Source organism: Cervus elaphus, chromosome 18 (genome assembly GCF_910594005.1).
Source record: "Cervus elaphus chromosome 18, mCerEla1.1, whole genome shotgun sequence".
NCBI classification, from domain to species: Eukaryota; Metazoa; Chordata; class Mammalia; order Artiodactyla; family Cervidae; genus Cervus; species Cervus elaphus.
In genome coordinates this window covers 42,313,034-42,334,233 of record NC_057832.1, presented here as the reverse complement: position 1 = coordinate 42,334,233, position 21,200 = coordinate 42,313,034, and the positions used below count along the sequence as shown (strand labels likewise).

Sequence of the window (21,200 nt, the reverse complement as noted above, 5' to 3'; positions counted from 1 at the left end):
TGGGAAAGGAGTGTGTGTGTGTGTGTGTGTGTGTGTGTGTGTATGCTTATGTGTGCAAGGGCAGGGGTGGGTATGTGTACAATGCTCAAAACACACGCCCTTCCCTTGGGAGACTGGCCTTTAGTTGGTGAAGGGAGTAGCATGGCATGAAGAGAATGATGCTGAAGGGAATCCAGAATCGGGCATCCTGTACCCAAGCAGCTCGAACTTACTTTGTCAACTTGGGCAAGTCCCTTAACCTCCCTGCACTTCAGTTTCTTTACCTGGAATTCATTACTAAGAGCAATGAGACTGTGTTTCTAACAACCTCCTGTGAGCTATAGAGTATAAAGGGATGGGACGAGACAAACACAGAAGACTCATAAGTGGTCGCTGTCAGGCAGTGAGAGGCGGGCCAGGCAAGGGAGCAAGGTTTAAAGCAGGGGGATGGCATGTCCGGGTGGGGCAATCGAGGGTGATTTGTGTAAAAGCTACATCTTCGCTAACCTGGTGGATAGAGCAGAGGGCGTGGGCAACAAAATTGGGGGAACAGCAGGAGCAAGGGACAAAAGCTAAGGTAAGAAAGTGCCAGACATCTCCATGGAAGGAGAATGAGCAGTTTGGCTGGAACTCAGGGTTCACGCAAGCAGCCACTGAGATTTCACTGGGAAAATGAAAGAGGAGCGGGGAAGGGCCTTGGCCTGGCACAGGAGTTCACCCACAGGGTTCTGGGCCAGAGGCAGGAGGAGTGTCTAAGGATTTCTAGGAGCACCAAGATGAGAGAGGAGCATGCAGGGGTCTCTTAATGCATGTGTGTGGGTAAGAGCGATGGGGGGAGGGGCTTCCCTGGTGGCTCAGTGGTAAGGAATCTGCCTGCAATGCAGGAGACACGGGTTCAATCCCTGACGCAGGAAGATCCCACATGCCACTGACCAGCAACATTTGTGCGCCATAACTATTAAGCCTGTGCTCCAGAGCCTGGGCATCGCAACTACTGAGCCTCCATGCTGCAACTACTGAAACTCATGCTTTGCAACAAGAGAGGCCACGGCAATGAGGAGCCCATGCACCACAACGAGAGAGTAGCCCCTGCTCAACCCAACTAGAGAAAAGCCTGCTCAGCAACAAAGACCCAGTGCAGCCAAAAATAAATAGATAAAAGTTTTTTTTTTTAAGAAAAGAGTGAGTGAGATGGGTCCATGGGGCATGGTCATTCCAGCTATGAGTTGTGGGACAATGTGAAGGTTTTTTGAACAGAGTCAACAAAGAGCAGTGTTCTAGGGCAACTAACCTGGGGGAAATATAGAGTAGGCTGGAGAACTAAGAGACTGGAGAAGGGAGGCCAGTTAGGAAACTATTAAAGAATTCATGCCCTCGGGCCTAACTCTGGGTTCTGGCAGTGAACAGGAAGTAGTAGTTATGGCTACAAGAGCTTCTGAGGAACTGCTGACAGAAAATTCCCCACAGGAAGCTGGTGATGCACACTAAAGGTGGAGGTGAGAAAGGCCCCAGTGAAGGGCAGACGGTGGAATCACAGAGCCTGGGAGCACAAAGGAGGAGAAACGCTTGCTCCTCTGAGCTGGGGAAGAAGATTTCCAAATGGAGGAGAAAGAGTTCACATCTCTGTTTTTTTCTTTCTTTTCAGTAAAGTATGGTACAGTGGGAGGAGGTCTCCTGAGTAGTTTGGGGAGGGAGTTTTGCAGCCAGACAGACATAGAATGATTTTTAGTTAGTGGCTCTGCCACTGACGGGCTTCCCTTGTGGCTCAGCTGGTAAAGAATCCACCTGCTATGTGGGAGACCTGGGTTCAATCCCTGGGTTGGGAAGATCCCCTGGAGAAGGGAAAGGCTACCCACTCCAGTATTCTGGCCTGGAGAATTCCACGGACTGTATATATATATATAGTCCATGGGGTTGAAAAGAGTCTGACAGGACTGAGCGACTTTGACTTTCCACCGCTGACAGAAGGGATGACAATCCGTAAGGTTATTTTAATCTAGTTAAGATTCTGCTTCCTCATCTGCAAATGGAGATGTTAATGATACCTTCTGACTAGGCCCCTTTCGAGGTTATTGACCTGGAACAGAACAAAGATAATAAATAATCGCTATTGCTTAAACCATAATTATTATTTTCATGTATTTCTATTTTAATATATAACCACAGGACTAGTCCAAACTAGCCCTATCTTATTTTTAACAAGGTGCTGAGCTGGTCTTCAGAGACAACAGAACAAAACTCTAAGTCATGCTGCCAAAGCATGAGCAGAGGAGAAAGTGTTGACCTCAAACAAGACCTGGAACAGAAGTTTCTCCCCTCATAGACCCAAAGTACCGGACATGCCAGAGTACTGGAACCCTTTCGGAAGCGGAAGGGCCGCTGTCCAGGAAGATCTAGTGCTGAAACCCCATTCCCACACCTGACCGCAAAGGGCCACTTTCCAAAACTCGCCCGCCAGTACAACCTCATAACAAACTCCTCACCTAACTCAGAAATGGGTGAGAAAATCCCTGATGGGGAGAGAGATTTGAGCTTTACCTCCTGTCTCCTTACTTGGCCGCCTTGCACTAAAGCCCTTCTGTCTGCGAAGACTGTTCCCTCAGTATCGATATCGGCGCAATAAACCCAGCTCGCTCTGAGACAAGAATAGAAGGGGTTCGGCATTGTGACTGGAGGCTAAAAAAGTGCTGAAAGTTAAACAACTCGTGAGGGAAAGGAAAATGGGGATTTTTGTGATCAAGTATCTGGATTCTCCTTTTTTCTCTCTCTTTCAAAAATTTTTACTAAAGAAGTTTTCAAATACTAATGAATCTGTATACAAAACAAAACAGACTCACAGACATGGAAAACAAACCTGTGGTTACCAAAGGGGAGAGGGATGAAGAGAGGGCTAAATTAGGAATATGGGATTAACAGATGTAAAACTACTATACATACAATACAGAAGCAACAAGGACCTACTCTGTAGCACAGGGAACTATACCCAATATCTTGTAATAACCTTTGGAATATAATCTGCAAAAAACAAACAAACCACAAATTACTATGCTCTACACTTGAAATTTAACATAATATTGTAAATCAACAGCACTTCAAAAAACAAAAGGTAAAGATATTTTCAAACACAAAAGTAGATGCATCATGAACCTCTTTGTACCTAACACCCAAGTTCAACATTTTGCTAACCTGTGTTATTATTTTTTGGATGAAATTATGTTAAAGCAAATCTCACATATCAATCAGTTCAGTTCAGTTGAGTCACTCAGTCATGTCCGACTCTTTGGACTGCTGCAGGCCAGGCTTCCCTGTACATCACCAACTCCCAGAGCTTGCTCAAACTCCTGTCCATCGAGTCGGTGATGCCATCCAACCATCTCATCTTCTATCGTTTGCTTCTCCTCCTACCTTCAATCTTTCCCAGCGTCACGGTCTTTTCCAGTGAGTCAGTTCTTCAGGTGGCCAAATTATTGGAGTTTCAGCTTCAACATCAGTCCTTCCAATGAATACTCAGGACTGATTTCCTTTAGGATGGACTGTTTTGATCCCCTTGCAGTCCAAAGGACTCTCAAGAGTCTTTTCCAACACCACAGTTCAAAAGCATCAATTCTTCAGCACTCAGCTTTTTTTATAGTCCAACTTTCACATCCATACATGACTATTGGAAAAAACATGGCTTTGACTAGATGGACCTTTGTCAGCAAAGTAACGTCTCTGCTTTTTAATGTGCTGTCTAGGTTGGTCACAGCTTTTTTTCCAAGGAGCAAGTGCCTTTTAATTTCTTGACAGCAGTCACCATCTACAGTGATTCTGGAGCCCAAGAAAATAGTCTTTCACTCTTTCCATTGTTTCCCCTTCCATTTGCCATGAAGTGATGGGACCAGATGCCATGATCTTAGCTTTCTGAATGTTGAGTTTTAAGCCACCTTTTCCACTCTCCTCTTTCATTTTCATTAAGAGGTTCTTTAGTTCCTTTTCAATTTCTGTCATAAGGGTGGTATCATTTGAGTATCTGAGATTATTGATATTTCTCCAGGCAATCTTGATTCCAGCTTGTGCTTCAGCCAGTCTGGTATTTACCATGATGTACTCTGCATATAAGTTAAATAAGCAGGGTGACAATATACAGCCCTGATGTACTCCTTTTCCTGTTTGGAACCAGTCTGCTGTTCCATGTCCAGTTCTAACTGTTGCTTCTTGACCTGCATACTGATTTCTCAAGAGCCAGGTCAGGTGGTCTGGTATTCCCATCTCTTGAAAAATTTTCCACAGTTTGTTGTGATCTACACAGTCAATAATCAATAAAGCAGAAGTAGATGCTTTTCTGAAATTTTCTTGCTTTTTCTATGATCCAACAGATGTTGGCAATTTGATCTCTGGTTCCTCTGCCCTTTCTAAATCCAGCTTGGACATCTGGAAGTTCACAGCTTACATACTGTTGAACCCTGGCTTGGAGAATTTTCAGCATTACTTTGTTCATGTGTGAGATGAGAGCAATTGTGCAGTAGTTTGAACATTCTTTGGCATTGTCCTGCTTTGGGAATGGAATGAAAGCTGATCTTTTCCAGTCCTGTGGCCACTGATGAGTTTTCCAAATTCGCTGGCATATTGAGTACAGCACTTTCACAGCATCATCTTTTAGGATTTGAAATAGCTCAACTGGAATTCCATCACCTCCACTTGCTTTGTTCATATTGATGCTTCCTAAGGCCCACCTGACTTCGCATTCCAGGATGTCTGCTCTAGGTGAGTGATCACACCATTGTGTTTATCTGGGTAATGAAGATCTTTTTTGTACAGTTCTTCTGTGATTGTTGCCACCTCTTAATATCTTCTGCTTCTGTTAGGTCCATACCATTTCTGTCCTTTATTTTGCCCATCTTTGCATGAAATGTTCCCTTGGTATCTCTAATTTTCTTGATATGACTTCTTGTAATCTTTTTAAAAGAACATGAAAATCAATTCCCAGTAGTATCATGGATGAGCTTTTAATAATCACGGATCTTTAAGAAACACTCCACTGATTTTTTTCCCCCCAGTGCTGAATTAAATATGGGCAAAGAAACTAAAATGCACTGAAGAGTTAGCAAGGAAGAAAAGAATTCTCAGAGTCAAAAAACTAAAACTAAAAATCAGAAAAGTATGCAAAGAACTAAAACTAGTTTTCACTTTGAGAATTAACTTCACCCAGCTGTGCATGACTTTCCATTCTTACAGGTTTTCTAAAAGTGCAGACGACAGCACCCCAGGCCCAGTGTCCACAGAGTGGGTGCTCAGTCACTCAGCCATGTCTGACTCTGCCACCCCACGGACTGTAGCCGGCCAGGCTCCTCTGTTCACGGGATTTCCTGGGCAAGAATATCGGAGTGGGTTGCCATATCCTCCTTCAGGGAATCTTCCAACCCAGGGATTGAACCCACATCTCCTGCATCTCCTGCATTGGCAGGCAGATTCTTTCACCACTCAGCCACCACTGATGCTGGGGTGCCATGGGGCTACCTCCTCGGTGCAAACGTAAAGGAGAAATAATCAGTTTCTTCACAAAGCAGCAAGAAGATGGATTGTCTCAAACCTTGACGGGGCGGGGTGGGGGGGGGGGGTGGGGGGGTGGGGGGGGGAAATGGGGGCGGGGTGGCAGGGGGGAAGAATTTATAACCACGAAATGGCCTCACAGTAGGTGTTCAGTCCCCAAAAAGCTCTCTCAGTGTACCATGGAAAAAGAAAACCCCTCAGGGCAAGAATGTAAAATGGTTCTGGCTTGGCAGTGCCTTCAGGCTCTGAGAAAAACACTTAAGTTCAGGCCTCCAAGAAGTCCCACCGAGAAGGCTCCAAGAAATCTGGATTCACTGTCAATAACCACAACACTCGTAAGGAAACAAATAACCATAGATGAGAGCTCACAGGAAAAAAACAGGCTCCAGAATCAGAACCACAAAGGCAATACAGGATGATCAGACAAGTATCAGAACAAAGTATGTAAAGCGGCGAAGTAATTCCCCTGAGGAGAGAACTGGGCAGTAACAGAGCTGAAGTTTCTAGCCACAGTCTGAAATCAGATTTATCAGATAATAAGACATTTTCTTTTTTCTTTTAAAGGTAATACTTAACATGCTCTGTATTTACCATCCTCAATTTTGCCAACACTCAATTATGTTTGCTGCATAATTTTTGTAAAAAATTAAAACATATTTAATAGATAACTTTGAACGCCCACTTATACCTCTGAGCCATTTCATTTCTGTCCTTCCCTCCCCAGACGTTTGTCATACTTCCCAGACTTTTCTAACTCTTCTTCAATTTGTTCTTCCTTTGACATTGTTTTGAACAGTGTACCTATCATACGTGGGAGATGTTTGGTATAACTCAGGGTAGGAAACAAGGAGTCTCTTTTATCTTGTTAGATTTAGCCAGTGGCTTTCCAGAAAGATTTTATGCTCCCACCAACCTTGCATCAGAGTTAGTTTAGCTCCACATTCGAACAAGGATCAGTTTTATCAGCTGTTTTAATTTTTGTCAATACTGTGTGTGCGAAGTCACTTCACTCACGGCATGTCCGACTCTTTGCGACTCTATGGCCCACAGCTCACCAGTCTCCTCTGTCTATGGGATTCTCCAGGCAAGATTACTGGAGTGGATTGCCATTTCCTTCTCCAGGGGATCTTCCCAACCCAAGGATCGAACCCGAGTCTCTAAAGTCTCCTGTGTTGACAGGTAGGTTCTTTACCATTAGCACCACCTGGAATATTATAGTTCTGATATTGTGTCTCAATGTATTAATTTGCATCCTCCTGAATATTAGTGAGGCTGAACCTCATTTAAAATGGGTTGTCTCCTTACTAACTTGCCTGTTCAAATCTTCTGTTTATTTTGTGACTGGTTCCTTAGCCCTTTTCTGGTTGATTTGTAGGAGTTCTCTGATACATGCTGTTTACCAATTCTCTGTAAATACGAGTGCTGTGAATATCCTCTCTCAATCCATGGTTTGTCTTTTCACATTTTTAAAGGTTTTCTCTGATGCCCAGAAGCTTTAATTTTGGCATAATCCACGTGTTAATATTTTTAATTTTTTCTTTATGTTTTGTTTATAAAAGCATTTTTCTATCCAAAGTCATAAAGATACTTTCTGATATTTCATTCTACATAATATTTCATTCTATATTTCATTCATCTCATCCAAAAGTTTTGCTTTTCACTTTTGAATCTTTAATCTATGTGGGCTTCCCAGATAGCTCAGTGGTAAAGAATCTGCCTGAGAAGCTGGAGACCTGGGTTCCATCCTTGGGTCGGGAAGATCCCCTGGAAAAGCCAATGGCAACCTACTCCAGTATTCTTTCCTGGAGAATTCCATGGACAGAGGTGCCTGGTGGGCTACAGTCCATGGGATCACAAAAGAGTTGGATACAACTGAGTAACTAACTTTAAACTGTAAGGGGAACAGTAAGTAAAGAGTAGTTCAGTTCAATTGAGTTCAGTCGCTCAGTCATGTCCGACTCTTTGCGACCCCATGGACTGCAGCATGCCAGACCTCCCTGTCCATCACCAACTCTTGGAGTTTAATCAAACCCATGTCCATTGAGTCGGTGATGCCATCCAACCATCTCATCCTCTGTCGTCCTCTTCTCCTCCTGCCTTCAGTCTTTCTCACCATCAGGGTCTTTTCAAATGAGTCAGTTCTTCGCATCAGGTGGCCAAATTATTTCACTTTCAGCTTCAACATCAGTCCTTCCAATGAATACTCAGGACTGATTTCCTTTAGGATGCATTGTTTTGATTTCCTTGCTGTCCAAGGGACTCTCAAGAGTCTTATCCAACACCACAGTTTAAAAGCATCAATTCTTCGGTGCTCAGCTTTCTTTTTAGTCCAACTTTCACATCCATGCACGGCTACTGGAAAAACCATAGCCTTGACTAGATGGACTTTTTTTTTTTTTTGACTAGATGGACTTTTGTTCGCAAAGTGATGTCTCTGCTTTTTAATATGCTGTCCAGGTTGGTTATAGCTTTTCTTCCAAGGAGTAAGCATCTTTTAATTTCATGGCTGCAATCACCATCTGCAGTGATTTCGGAGTCCAAACAAATAAAGTCTGCCACGTTTCACTGTTTTCCCATCTCTTTGCCTTGAAGTGATGGGACTAGAGGCCATGATCTTAGCTTTCTGAATGTTGAGTTTTAAGCCAACTTTTCCACTCTCCTCTTTCACTTTCATCAAGAGGTTCTTTAGTTCCTCCTCAATTTCTGCCAGAAGGGTGGTGTCATCTGCATATCTGAGGTTATTGATATTTCTCCCGGCAATCTTGATTCCAGCTTGTGCTTCATCCAGCACAACGTTTCTCATGATGTACTCTGCATATAAGTTACATAAGCAGGGTAACAATATACAGCCTTGATGTACTCCTTTTCCTATTCGGAACCAGTCTGTTGTTCCATGTCCAGTTCTAACTGTTGCTTCTTGACCTGCATACAGATTTCTCAAGAGCCAGGTCAGGTGGTCTGGTACTCCCATCTCTTGAAGAATTTTCCACAGCTTTTTGTGATCCACACAGTCAAAGGCTTTGGCATAGTCAATAAAGCAGAAATAGATGTTTTTCTGGAACTCTGTTGCTTTTTCAATAATCCAAGGGATGTTGGCAATTTGATCTCTGGTTCCTCTGCCTTTTCTAAATCCAGCTTGAACATACGGAAGTTCTCCATTCACGTACTGTTGAAGGCTAGCTTGGAGAATTTTGAGCATTACTTTGCTAGCGAATGAGATGAGTGCAATTTTGCGGTAGTTTGAACATTCTTTGGCATTGCCTTCCTTTGGGATTGGAATGAAAACTGACTTTTTCCAGTCCTGTGGCCACTGCTGAGTTTTCCAAATTTGCTGGCATATTGAGTGCAGCACTTTCACAGCATCATCTTTTAGGATTTGAAACAGCTCAACTGGAACTTCATCACCTCCACTAGCTTTGTTTGTAGTGATGCTCCCTAAGGCCCACTTGCATTCCAGAAGTCTGGCTCTAGGTGAGTGATCACACCATCGTGGTTATCTGGGTCATGAAGATCTTTTTTGCATAGTTCTTCTGTGTATTCTTGCCACCTCTTCTTAATATCTTCTGCTTCTGTTAGGTCCATAGTGTTTCTGTCCTTTATTGTGCCCATCTTTGCGTGAAATGTTCCCTTGTACACACCAGGAGCCGGGAGAAAGGAGCAATGTCCCCACAGGAGACTGAACCTGAGGGAAGGCCTCCTCAAAGGGGGCCCGCCGGCATGCAGTACTCACGTGTGCCAGCAGGTGCCGCTCCACCACAGCCGGCCCCTGCGGGAGAATCAGAACCACTCCTCACTGAATCTATTTCTTTAAATCTGCAACCTGGTAATTAGTAACCGGGCTGTTCTCAGGTGTATTATTTTTGCCATGTCATTACCAGGAGGAGATGTGTCAGGTCTTTAGATTACTTCTTGAAGGCCCTTTAAAATTACTTTCTTTTATAGTCAGGTATTTGACGATTCTCGGTAAGTGATGTGTTACATGCTGGAAACTTTCCCAAAAGTGGACAGCAATGTATGTTTTGCTTTCATTCAAGATTGAGTCATTGTAGGAAATATAGTCTTAGTAAGTAATTCTGTCAAAATGCTAAGAAAGTTAAGCCTACTTTTGGCATTAGGTGGACTCTTTCAGAGGCTGAAGCCACTTGGTCTCACCACCTGTGCCAGAGGGTCTGATGTGGTGAAAGCAATAGTTCTCAGCAGTGGGCAGGAAACAGGCTCGAAGGCACAACTGACTGTTATCAATGTACATGGTAATTTTGCTTTTGATTATTTTCTTCCCTGGGGGGAAAAATGGCCACAGTAAATGGCTTTCATAAACTCCACAGAGGTTCTGCTATGGAGGGAAAAGAACCCTGGGGCTCTCAACCCGGCCCCTCTGGGAGCACTCCAAACCGAGGGGAAAGCATTCTTTAAACTGCTCCTCCTCTGCTAGTAGAGACTTGTGTCCCAGAGCTAGATCTGGTCCAAAGTGAAGACAAACTGATGATCAGCGCTTCTATTTGGACTTTGTACGGCTAGAGGGGATGCACTAGGATTATACTCTCTATTGTTTGAAGACTAAAATGGGCCTATTTTTTAATATGAGAATATTAATAGATTTCTGGGCAAATTCTGGAAGCAGAAAAATGAACAAAGAGGAACTGACACGGTGGAGAGCTCTCTCCCTTGAGCAAAGGGGCGTTTTCTAGTGAGGCTGCATTCGTAGCAACGACTCTCATCCTTCATATCGGTTTAGACTCTGCTCTTTCTCACAGCTTTCCCTGAAGGGTGCATATGTGGGGTGGGGAAGAGGTCCATTAGGAACCTGCCAGAGAATGGAAGAGGTGCCCCCCCATTTCACGCTCGCAGAGAATTCTCCAAGGAGACCAGAAGACTTGGAGGATCAAGTCCACATGGGATCAATCTGCTAGAGTACCTCCTACCATTCTATGTTAAGATTTGAAGACTCATCCTGTGGACAGTCGTGTCTCCAAGATGCCATTGGGATTTATTATAATAGAGTTTTGTTCTTAGGAAATACCTAGTTTAACCACAGCATTTAGCAGATAAGGCAAGTAAAGTCTGAAGAGGAGAAATGCACTGCCCAACATCATTCCACTAATTAGGTAGTCAGATTGGCTTTTCTTATTCTTGCTTATATTAGTATATTCCATCCCTTCCTTAAGTTATTGAAATGATATTTTCTAGGGAAAGTATATAGTGTTTCCAAAGCTCTCTTATCATCCTCATCACATGAGAAAAAAGTTCCAGAAAACCAGAGCTTACTGTTTTTTTCTTTCACCACTGTTGGCTCAGAGTAAACACTCAACAGATCTGTACTGAATAAATAATACTGTAATGTTAAAAAAAAATATGCTGTTAGGGATGAGATGGGGACTCAAACTTTAGCTGTGTTAGGGGTTTTCCTGAGGAAGGATGGGGTGCAATTTGTACCATGAGATACTGAAGTATCTTCTCTCTTTCTGAAGAGGTGAGTGAATACCAGGACAGGGAAAGAGGCCATGTCCACGGAAGGGCTTAACTATTTTTTTTTAGACCTGTGATGTGGGCACAGTTATAATTTGCATATAATTTAAAGTTTTTCCCTTACATTGAAATTTCTGTAGTCATGGCTCTTCAGCAAAGCCAGTTACAGGAGCAACAGTTTTATAATGGTGATGTCATCCTTTCCTCTAAAGTTCAGGACAGCTGAGGAATAAGGCATTAGAAAGAGATGAACTCTCAGCTCCCTTACCAAAACGGTGACCTGGAGAATGGGGCTGGCCTGAAGAGCCTGGCCAGATCACCAAATCAGGAGTAGGGAAATGATGAGCTGGCTCTTGAGCTACAGAAGCTTGGTTTTGGGTGTGGTTTTTTTTTTTTTTGTAATAATTTCATTTATTTTGGCTGTGCTGGGTCTTTGTTGCTGCATGGGCTTTTCTCTAGTTGCAGGGAGTGGGAGCTACTCTCTCGTTGCGGCATGCGGGCATCTCATCACAGCGGCTTCTCTTGTTGCAGAGCTTGGGCTCTAGGGCACGCGGTCTTCAGTAGTTGCAGTTCCTGGCCTCTAGATCACAGGCTCAGTAGTTGTGGCACCCAGGCTTAGTTGCTCTGTGGCACATGGGATCTTCTAGAACCAGGGATCTAACCCACGTCTCCTGCACTGGCAGGCAGATTCTTTACCACTAAGCCACCAGGGAAGCCCCTATAAGAACTTGTTTTGAAGAGAAGTGGGCCTGGGTTGGATCCTATAACAGGCAGGACAATGTGAAGACACTCTGGTGTCATTGTTGGCCTGGGTTGGTCTTGGGTCCCATGAGTGAATGAGGATCATGGGAATTCCCAACCTGCCTTTTATAATTGGGTCTCCTTGCTTTTCTAAGGTTGTTCCCTTTTAACACTCCTCATCCTGTAATGAGGAGGCTACAAGTAAGCACTACCCAAAACTTCAGTTTCTGGAGTCCAGCTCTGCTGCTTTCAATGGCCAGATGTGGAAGGCCAGGAGTCAGGATTCTCACTGCTTGAGTAAGGAGACAGTCAGTGAGGCTGCTGCTGGGTTTAGGTTGCTATGAAAATGAATGCTGAGTGCTCGCTTCGGCAGCACATATACTAAAATTGGAACGATACAGAGAAGATTAGCATGGCCCCTGCGCAAGGATGACACGCAAATTCGTGAAGCGTTTCATATTTTTTGTAACTCTGTGAACCTCTCTGGTTGTCCCTCACGGTGGAGGATCTTTTCACCATTAACCTAGAAGTTTTATTATCAGTGCTGTATAGTTGGAGAAGCCTTGAGACTACTGGAAGAATAAAACTGAAATCCAGAGGCAGGAGACTTAAGCCCAAATCCTGAGAACACCAGAAAAATCCGGACTAAACAGAACATTAAGTAATAAGAGGCCATCCAAAAGCCTCCATACCTACACCGAAACCAACCACCACCCAAGAGCCAATAAGCTCCAGAACAAGACATACCACGCAAATTCTTTAGCAACGCAGGAACATAGACCTGAGTGTCAACATACAGGCTGCCCAAAGTCACACCTAACACATAGACCCATCTCAAAACTCATTACTGGACACTCCATTGCACTCCAGAGAGAAGAAATCCAGTTCCACACATCAGAACACTGACTCAAGCTTCCCTAACCAGGAAAACTTGACAAACCAATCGTCCAACCCCACCCACTGGGTGAAACCTCCACAATAAAAAGGAACCACAGACCACCAGAATACAGAAAGCCCACTCCAGACATAGCAATCTAAACAAGATGAAAAGGCAGAGAAATACCCAACAGGTAAAGGAACATGAAAAATGCCCACCAAGTCAAACAAAAGAGGAGGAGATAGGGAATCTACCTGAAAAAGAATTTAGAATAATGATAATAAAAATGATCCAAAATCTTGAAAACAAAATGGAGTTACAGATAAATAGCCTGGAGACAAGGATTGAGAAGATGCAAGAAATGTTTAACAAGGACCTAAAAGAAATAAAAAAGAGCCAATTAAAAATGAATAATGCAATAAATGAGATCAAAAACACTCTAGAGGGAACCAAGAGTAGAATAACGGAGACAGAAGATAGGATAAGTGAGGTAGAAGATAAAATGGTGGAAATAAATGAAGCAGAGAGGAAAAAAGAAAAAAGAATCAAAAGAAATGAGGACAACCTAAGGGACCTCTGGGACAATGTGAAATGCCCCAACATTCGAATCATAGGAGTCCCAGAAGAAGAAGACAAAAAGAAAGGCCATGAGAAAATACTCGAGGAGATAATAGCTGAAAACTTCCCTAAAATGGGGAAGGAAATAGCCACCCAAGTCCAAGAAACCCAGAGAGTCCCAAACCCAAGGCGAAACACCCCAAGACACATATTAAACAAATTAACAAAGATCAAACACAAAGAACAAATATTAAAAGCAGCAAGGGAGAAACAACAAATAACACACAAAGGGATTCCCACAAGGATAACAGCTGATCTATCAATAGAAACCCTTCAGGCCAGAAGGGAATGGCAGGACATACTTAAAGTAATGAAAGAGAATAACCTACAACCTAGATTACTGTACCCAGCAAGGATCTCATTCAGATATGAAGGAGAATTCAAAAGCTTTATAGACAAGCAAAAGCTGAGAGAATTCAGCACCACCAAACCAGCTCTTCAACAAATGCTAAAGGATCTTCTCTAGACAGGAAACACAGAAAGGTTGTATAAACGTGAACCCAAAACAACAAAGTAAATGGCAATGGGACCATACCTATCAATAATTACCGTAAATGTAAATAGGTTGAATGCCCCAACCAAAAGACAAAGATTGGCTGAATGGATACAAAAACAAGACCACTATATATGCTGTCTACAAGAGACCCACCTCAAAACAAGGGACACATACAGACTAAAAGTGAAGGGCTGGAAAAAAATATTTCACGCAAACAGAGACCAAAAGAAAGCAGGAGTCGCAATACTCATATCAGATAAAATAGACTTTCAAATAAAGGCTGTGAAAAGAGACAAAGAAGGACACTACATAATGATGAAAGGATCAATCCAAGAAGAAGATATAACAATTATAAATATATATGCACCCAACATAGGAGCACCGCAATATGTAAGGCAAATGCTAACGAGTATGAAAGAGGAAATTAACAGTAACACAATAATAGTGGGAGACTTTAATACCCCACTCACAACTATGGATAGATCAACTAAACAGAAAATCAACAAGGAAACACAAACTTTAAATGACACAATGACCAGCTAGACCTAATTGACATCTATAGGACGTTTCACCCCAAAACAATCAACTTCACCTTTTTCTCAAGTGCACACGGAACCTTCTCCAGAATAGATCACATCCTGGGCCATAAATCTAGTCTTGGAAAATTCAAAAAAATTGAAATCATTCCAGTCATCTTTTCTGACCACAGTGCAGTAAGATTAGATCTCAATTACAGGAAAAAAACTATTAAAAATTCAAACATATGGAGGCTAAATAACATGCTTCTGAATAACCAACAAATCATAGAAGAAATCAAAAAAGAAATCAAAATATGCATAGAAATGAATGAAAATGAAAACACAACAACCCAAAACCTATGGGACACTGTAAAAGCAGTGCTAAGGGGAAGGTTCATAGCATTACAGGCCTACCTCAAGAAACAAGAAAAAAGTCAAATAAATAACCTAACTCTACACCTAAAGCAACTAGAGAAGGAAGAAATGAAGAACCCCAGGGTTAGTAGAAGGAAAGAAATCTTAAAAATTAGGGCAGAAATAAATGCAAAAGAAACTAAAGAGACCATAGCAAAAATCAACAAAGCTAAAAGCTGGTTTTTTGAAAAAATAAACAAAATTGACAAACCATTAGCAAGACTCATTAAGAAACAAAGAGAGAAGAACCAAATTAACAAAATTAGAAACGAAAATGGAGAGATCACAACAGACAACACTGAAATGCAAAGGATCATAAGAGACTACTACCAGCAGCTCTATGCCAATAAAATGGAAAACTTGGAAGAAATGGACAAGTTCTTAGAAAATTATAACTTTCCAAAACTGAACCAGGAAGAAATAGAAGATCTTAACAGAGCCATCACAAGCACAGAAATCGAAACTGTAATCAGAAATCTTCCAGCAAACAAAAGCCCAGGACCAGATGGCTTCACAGCTGAATTCTACCAAAAATTTAGAGAAGAGCTAACACCTATCTTACTCAAACTCTTCCAGAAAATTGCAGAACAAGGTAAACTTCCAAACTCATTCTATGAGGCCACCATCACCCTAATTCCAAAACCAAAGATGCCACAAAAAAAGAAAACTACAGGCCAATATCACTGATGAACATAGATGCAAAAATCCTTAACAAAATTCTAGCAAACAGAATCCAACAACATATTAAAAAAATCATACACCATGACCAAGTGGGCTTTATCCCAGGAATGCAAGGATTCTTTAATATCTGCAAATCAATCAATGTAATACACCACATTAACAAATTGAAAGATAAAAACCATATGATTATCTCAATAGATGCAGAGAAAGCCTTTGACAAAATTCAACATCCATTTATGATTAAAACTCTCCAGAAAGCAGGAATAGAAGGAACATACCTCAACATAATAAAAGCTATATATGACAAACCCACAGCAAGCATCACCCTCAATGGTGAAAAATTGAAAGCATTTCCCCTGAAATCAGGAACAAGACAAGGGTGCCCACTCTCACCACTACTATTCAACATAGTGTTGGAAGTTTTGCCCACAGCAATCAGAGAAGAAAAAGAAGTAAAAGGAATCCAGATAGGAAAAGAAGCGAAACTCTCACTGTTTGCAGATGACATGATCCTCTACATAGAAAACCCTAAAGACTCTACCAGAAAATTACTAGAGCTAATCAACAAATATAGTAAAGTTGCAGGATATAAAATTAACACGCAGAAATCCCTTGCATTCCTATACACTAACAATGAGAAAACAGAAAGAGAACTTAAGGAAACAATACCATTCACCATTGCAACAAAAAGAATAAAATATTTAGGAGTATATCTTCCTAAAGAAACAAAAGACCTATACATAGAAAACTATAAAACACTGATGAAAGAAATCAAAGAGGACACAAACAGATGGAGAAATATACTGTGTTCATGGATTGGAAGAATCAATATTGTCAAAATGGCTATACTACCCAAAGCAATCTATAGATTCAATGCAATCCCTATCAAGCTACCAACGGTATTTTTCACAGAACTAGAACAAATAATTTCACAATTTGTATGGAAATACAAAAAACCTCGAATAGCCAAAGTAATCTTGAGAAAGAAGAATGGAACTGGAGGAATCAACCTGCCTGACTTCAGACTCTACTACAAAGCCACAGTCATCAAGACAGTATGGTACTGGCACAAAGACAGAAATATAGATCAATGGAACAGAATAGAAAGCCCAGAGATGAATCCACGAACCTATGGACACCTTATCTTTGACAAAGGAGGCAAGGATATACAATGGAAAAAAGACAACCTCTTTAACAAGTGGTGCTGGGAAAACTGGTCAACCACTTGTAAAAGAATGAAACTAGAACACTTTCTAACACCATACACAAAAATAAACTCAAAATGGATTAAAGATCTAAATGTAAGACCAGAAACTATAAAACTCCTAGAGGAGAACATAGGCAAAACACTCTCCAACATAAATCACAGCAGGATCCTCTATGACCCACCTCCCAGAATATTAGAAACAAAATCAAAACTAAACAAATGGGACCTAATGAAACTTAAAAGCTTTTGCACAACAAAGGAAACTATAAGCAAGGTGAAAAGACAGCCCTCAGATTGGGAGAAAATAATAGCAAATGAAGAAACAGACAAAGGATTCATCTCAAAAATATACAAGCAACTCCTGCAGCTCAACTCCAGAAAAACAAATGACCCAATCAAAAAATGGGCCAAAGAACTAAACAGACATTTCTCCAAAGAAGACATACAGATGGCTAACAAACACATGAAAAGATGCTCAACATCACTCATTATCAGAGAAATGCAAATCAAAACCACAGTGAGGTACCATTACACGCCAGTCAGGATGGCTGCTCTCCAAAAGCCTACAAGCAATAAATGCTGGAGAGGGTGTGGAGAAAAGGGAACCCTCTTACACTGTTGGTGGGAATGAAAACTAGTACAGCCACTATGGAAAAAAGTTTGGAGATTCCTTAAAAAACTGGAAATAGAACTGCCATATGACCCAGCAATGCCACTTCTGGGCATACACACTGAGGAAACCAGATCTGAAAGAGACACGTGCACCCCAATGTTCATCGCAGCACTGTTTATAATAGCCAGGACATGGAAGCAACCTAGATGCCCATCAGCAGATGAATGGACAAGGAAGCTGTGGTACATATACACCATGGAATATTACTCAGCCATTAAAAAGAATTCATTTGAATCAGTTCTAATGAGATGGATGAAACTGGAGCCCATTATACAGAGTGAAGTAAGCCAGAAAGATAAAGAACATTACAGCATACTAACACATATATATGGAATTTAGAAAGATGGTAACGATAACCCTATATGCAAAACAGAAAAGGAGACACAGATATACAGAACAGACTTTGGACTCTGTGGGAGAAGGCAAGGGTGGGATGTTTCAAGAGAACAGCATCGAAACATGTATATTATCTAGGGTGAAACAGATCACCAGCCCAGGTTGGATGCATGAGACAAGTGCTCGGGCCTGGTGCACTGGGAAGACCCAGAGGGAGCAGGTGGAGAGGGAGATGGGAGGGGGGATCGGGATGGGGAATACATGTAAATCCATGGCTAATTCAAGTCAATGTATGACAAAAACCACTACAATATTGTAATTAGCCTCCAACTAATAAAAATAAATGAAGATTTTAAAAAAAATTAAAAAAAAACAGAAAGAAAATGAATGCTGATTCTAATTCTAACGTTTTAGAAAACATACCATGAGCGTCACTACAATCCACCAGGAAATATTATCCCTCATTCACAGGAGAGGCCAGTGATTTTCTTCATCATTCTATACTCTTTTTCATTCACAAGCTCATTCAGATGGTCTTTTAAATATCAGTTCTATAACCTGGACAGAGATCTAGTTTCTGAAAGTGTATCAAGTTTGGGGTTGATATAGTTCAGGGAGAGTCTTGTTGTTTTACTGGACAACAGTTTGGTTTTAAGAAGTCAGACTGACAGTGCTCTCCCAACTATAATGTCACTGAAATAACAAATATAAATGACATACATATGAAATATATTTCTATATTATAAAATTATATAACAGTCTGCCCAGCAACTTCTCCCAGGGTGGACTCTCCCACCTGAGGATCACTTAGGTGCCTCCCACCACTGCACCACCCCCCCCGCCAGGAAACAAACCCCACGCCCTTGTGATGGGATGCACTTATGATCGATCAGTCTAGACTACTGCCCAGAAACCACCTGGGGATCTTGTGAAAATGCACATTCTGACTCAGAGTCTGACAGCTCCCAGTTAACAGCTCCCGGGGTGGTACTAGTGCTACTGGTTTATCGACCACACTTTGAGTGTCCAGAAAAGGTCTAGACCAGCATTCTCTAACATGGGTTCCCTGAAACCTTTTAAATGGAAAACCAACAACAAATGTCCACAAACTGGAAAAGTTATCCCTAAACCCTTCCTCAAAATACACTGTTACAAATCTGAGGAAGTTTCATATCAGTAATTATCTCAAACAGGACTCTCTCCATGGCTCTCTGATGATTTAAAGTTTCAAACTTCTCAGACCAGAGGGTGACTCTCAAGACACTGTTTCGGAACTCTTAATACAATGTTTGCAATTTATTTCCTGACTGGGCCCTGGAGTTAGGTAGGTCTTCATGGAGTCCTTGGGATGATAGAAGAAACCAAGTTTAATCTTGTGTTTTAATTGCCAGAGTGTGACAACAGGTGCAGAACTTGCTCAAAAATACATGGGAATTGCTCTGAGCATGGAGTAAAAATCCAAATAATAAGATCCTACCAGAGACATAGAGCCCAGCCCAGGGAGTGGGGCACTTGGGGAACTGGGGGGCAGATGCCCTTTCAGGATAGGGCACATCTGATCAATTAGGAAAGAAAGAAAGGAAAAGAGGCAACGGGGAAGGTAGGGACCGCCTCTTTTCGGGTAACCTCTTTTGAAGCAAGGGCACAAGCTTAGGCAGCAAGCTACTCATTTAAATCCTAACCTCCAGTGTTCTTTGTTAAAGCTCTCTGTTCTGCTTAGCTTCAAGCGGAAGCTGCTTACCCCACTGCCTGCCTCTGGGTTTAGTTTCCTGACAGTCAGGGACAGCAGACAGAGCTTTGTGCCACGGGATTTGGGGGGCAAATCAAGCTAGCCGGAAATTTTGGCTCTGATGAATGACTTTCAGCAAGTTACTCATTTCCCTGAGCCTGTGCAATGAGGATAATACCCAGTATCTTTTGCCTGGGAGAGTTGAGGGGTTAGAAACATGATGTATAAAAGACCCAGCCAGGCACAAGGTATTTGCTGTTTGTTTTAGTATTACTACTGCAGAGTATTAAAGAATGGAGCTACTCTTCATGTTAGTATTCATACTGGCAAGCCCTGATGGGTATGGCTTAGCAGCCAGCAGCCACCTAGAGCCCAGTCTTGGAGTCTATAACTTTCCTTCCTTTTCCCACCTTTGTCAGGTAACTTGCATGGAAGTGGTGTGCTGGGGGTTGACACTCGGTAGAAGGAGGGGCTGTATGTAAGACCTTGGCGAGGACACAGTCACAGCGACGTGTCTGGGAGACAAGTGCCATATCATGCAAGTCTCAGCAAGTTCAAAGACCCAAACAAAGAGTGGAGCCTGGAACAGGACGTTCCATGAGGAGGAGACGTGTGCTTATGCCTATGCTAGGGGCAGGAGGGTGCCTCCATGGTGGGGGCCTTGCTCTTAGAAGGAGCAGCAGCTGGACCCAGCCCCAGAGCTTTTATGCTCTGTCACTTCCCTCTCACTTTCAAGTCATTGCCCAGGGTTGCCAAGACAGAGGGGGTAGTTATGAATCTAATCTGGGCTCAGGTCACATCTCTTGCTATTATTTTTTTCAATGAACCGACTTTGGGGAAGTTGTCTCTCTGAGCTTCATTGTGTTTTGTCAATCATGAAATTGGCATCCTTTATCTAACCTCCATCATGGTTCATGACTAGGATTGCCAGATAAGCAAATAATGCAGAACATGGTTCAATCTGAATTTTAAATAAGCAATAAATTCCTTTAGTGTCTAGGACATAGTTGAATTTGGTCACTGTGATGTGCGGTGCTTAGTCACTCAGTCGTGTCCAACTCTTTGCGACCCCATGAACTGTTTCTCACCAGGCCCCTCTATCCATGGGGATTCCCCAGGCAAGAATACTGGACTGGGTTGACATGCCCTTCTCCAGGGATTGTGTGGTATAATTGGTCCCAAACTAAAATAAATAAATAAATAAATAAATTGTTGGTTACCTGAAACTCAAATTTAACTGGGTGTCCAATATTTTACTGGACAACCCCATTCACAGCAACTAAATGTTTAAGAACATTTAGCCGAAAGAAGGTACAGATGTGACTGCGAGCAGGGGCTACTCTTTCCTGTGGTTTTTGTTGATTAATTTTGGCTATGCTGGGTCGTTGTTGCTTTTGCACGGGCTTTCTCTAGTTGTGGCAAGTGAAGGTTACTCTCTAGTTGCAGTGTGCAGGCTTCTCATTGCCGTGGCTTCTCTTGTTGTGGAGCACAGGCACTAGAGCAAGTGGGCTTCAGTAGTTTTTGCAAACAGGCTTAGTTGTTCCTCAGCCTGTGGAATCTTCCTGGACCAGGGATCAAACCTGTGTCCCTTGCATTGGCAGGTAGATTCTTAACCCCTGGACCACCAGGGAAGACAAGAGATGATTGAATTTCACTAATCTCGCCAATAATGATGGAGGTCACTAGTGGCATGTGCATGGATATTTTTATTCTTTATTTCTTAATGGCGGCAACATTGGTTTAAAATATTTCGTGTGTATAACACAATTCAATTTATGTATATAATGACAGGTGTACACCACCAAAAGTTTAGTTTCTGTCCAAAATACACTTGACCCTTTTCACCCATTTTTCACCTCTTCCTACCCCCTTTCCTCTTTGGCAACCACCAAGCTGTTCTCTGTATCTGTTCACTTTTGTTTTGTTTTTAGATTCC

The 21,200-nt window shown here is 42.1% G+C and overlaps 1 protein-coding gene and 1 non-coding gene across 2 annotated transcripts in view; both read left to right on the top strand.

Annotated features, from left to right (window-relative positions):
• Window positions 1–21,200, top strand: part of LOC122673852 (THO complex subunit 4-like) — a 72,819-nt gene that overhangs the window by 18,819 nt on the left and 32,800 nt on the right. The gene's annotated exons all lie outside the window — the stretch shown is intronic.
• LOC122674917 lies at window positions 12,073–12,179 on the top strand. The gene has a single exon (XR_006335081.1). It is a non-coding gene; the product is annotated as a U6 spliceosomal RNA (small nuclear RNA).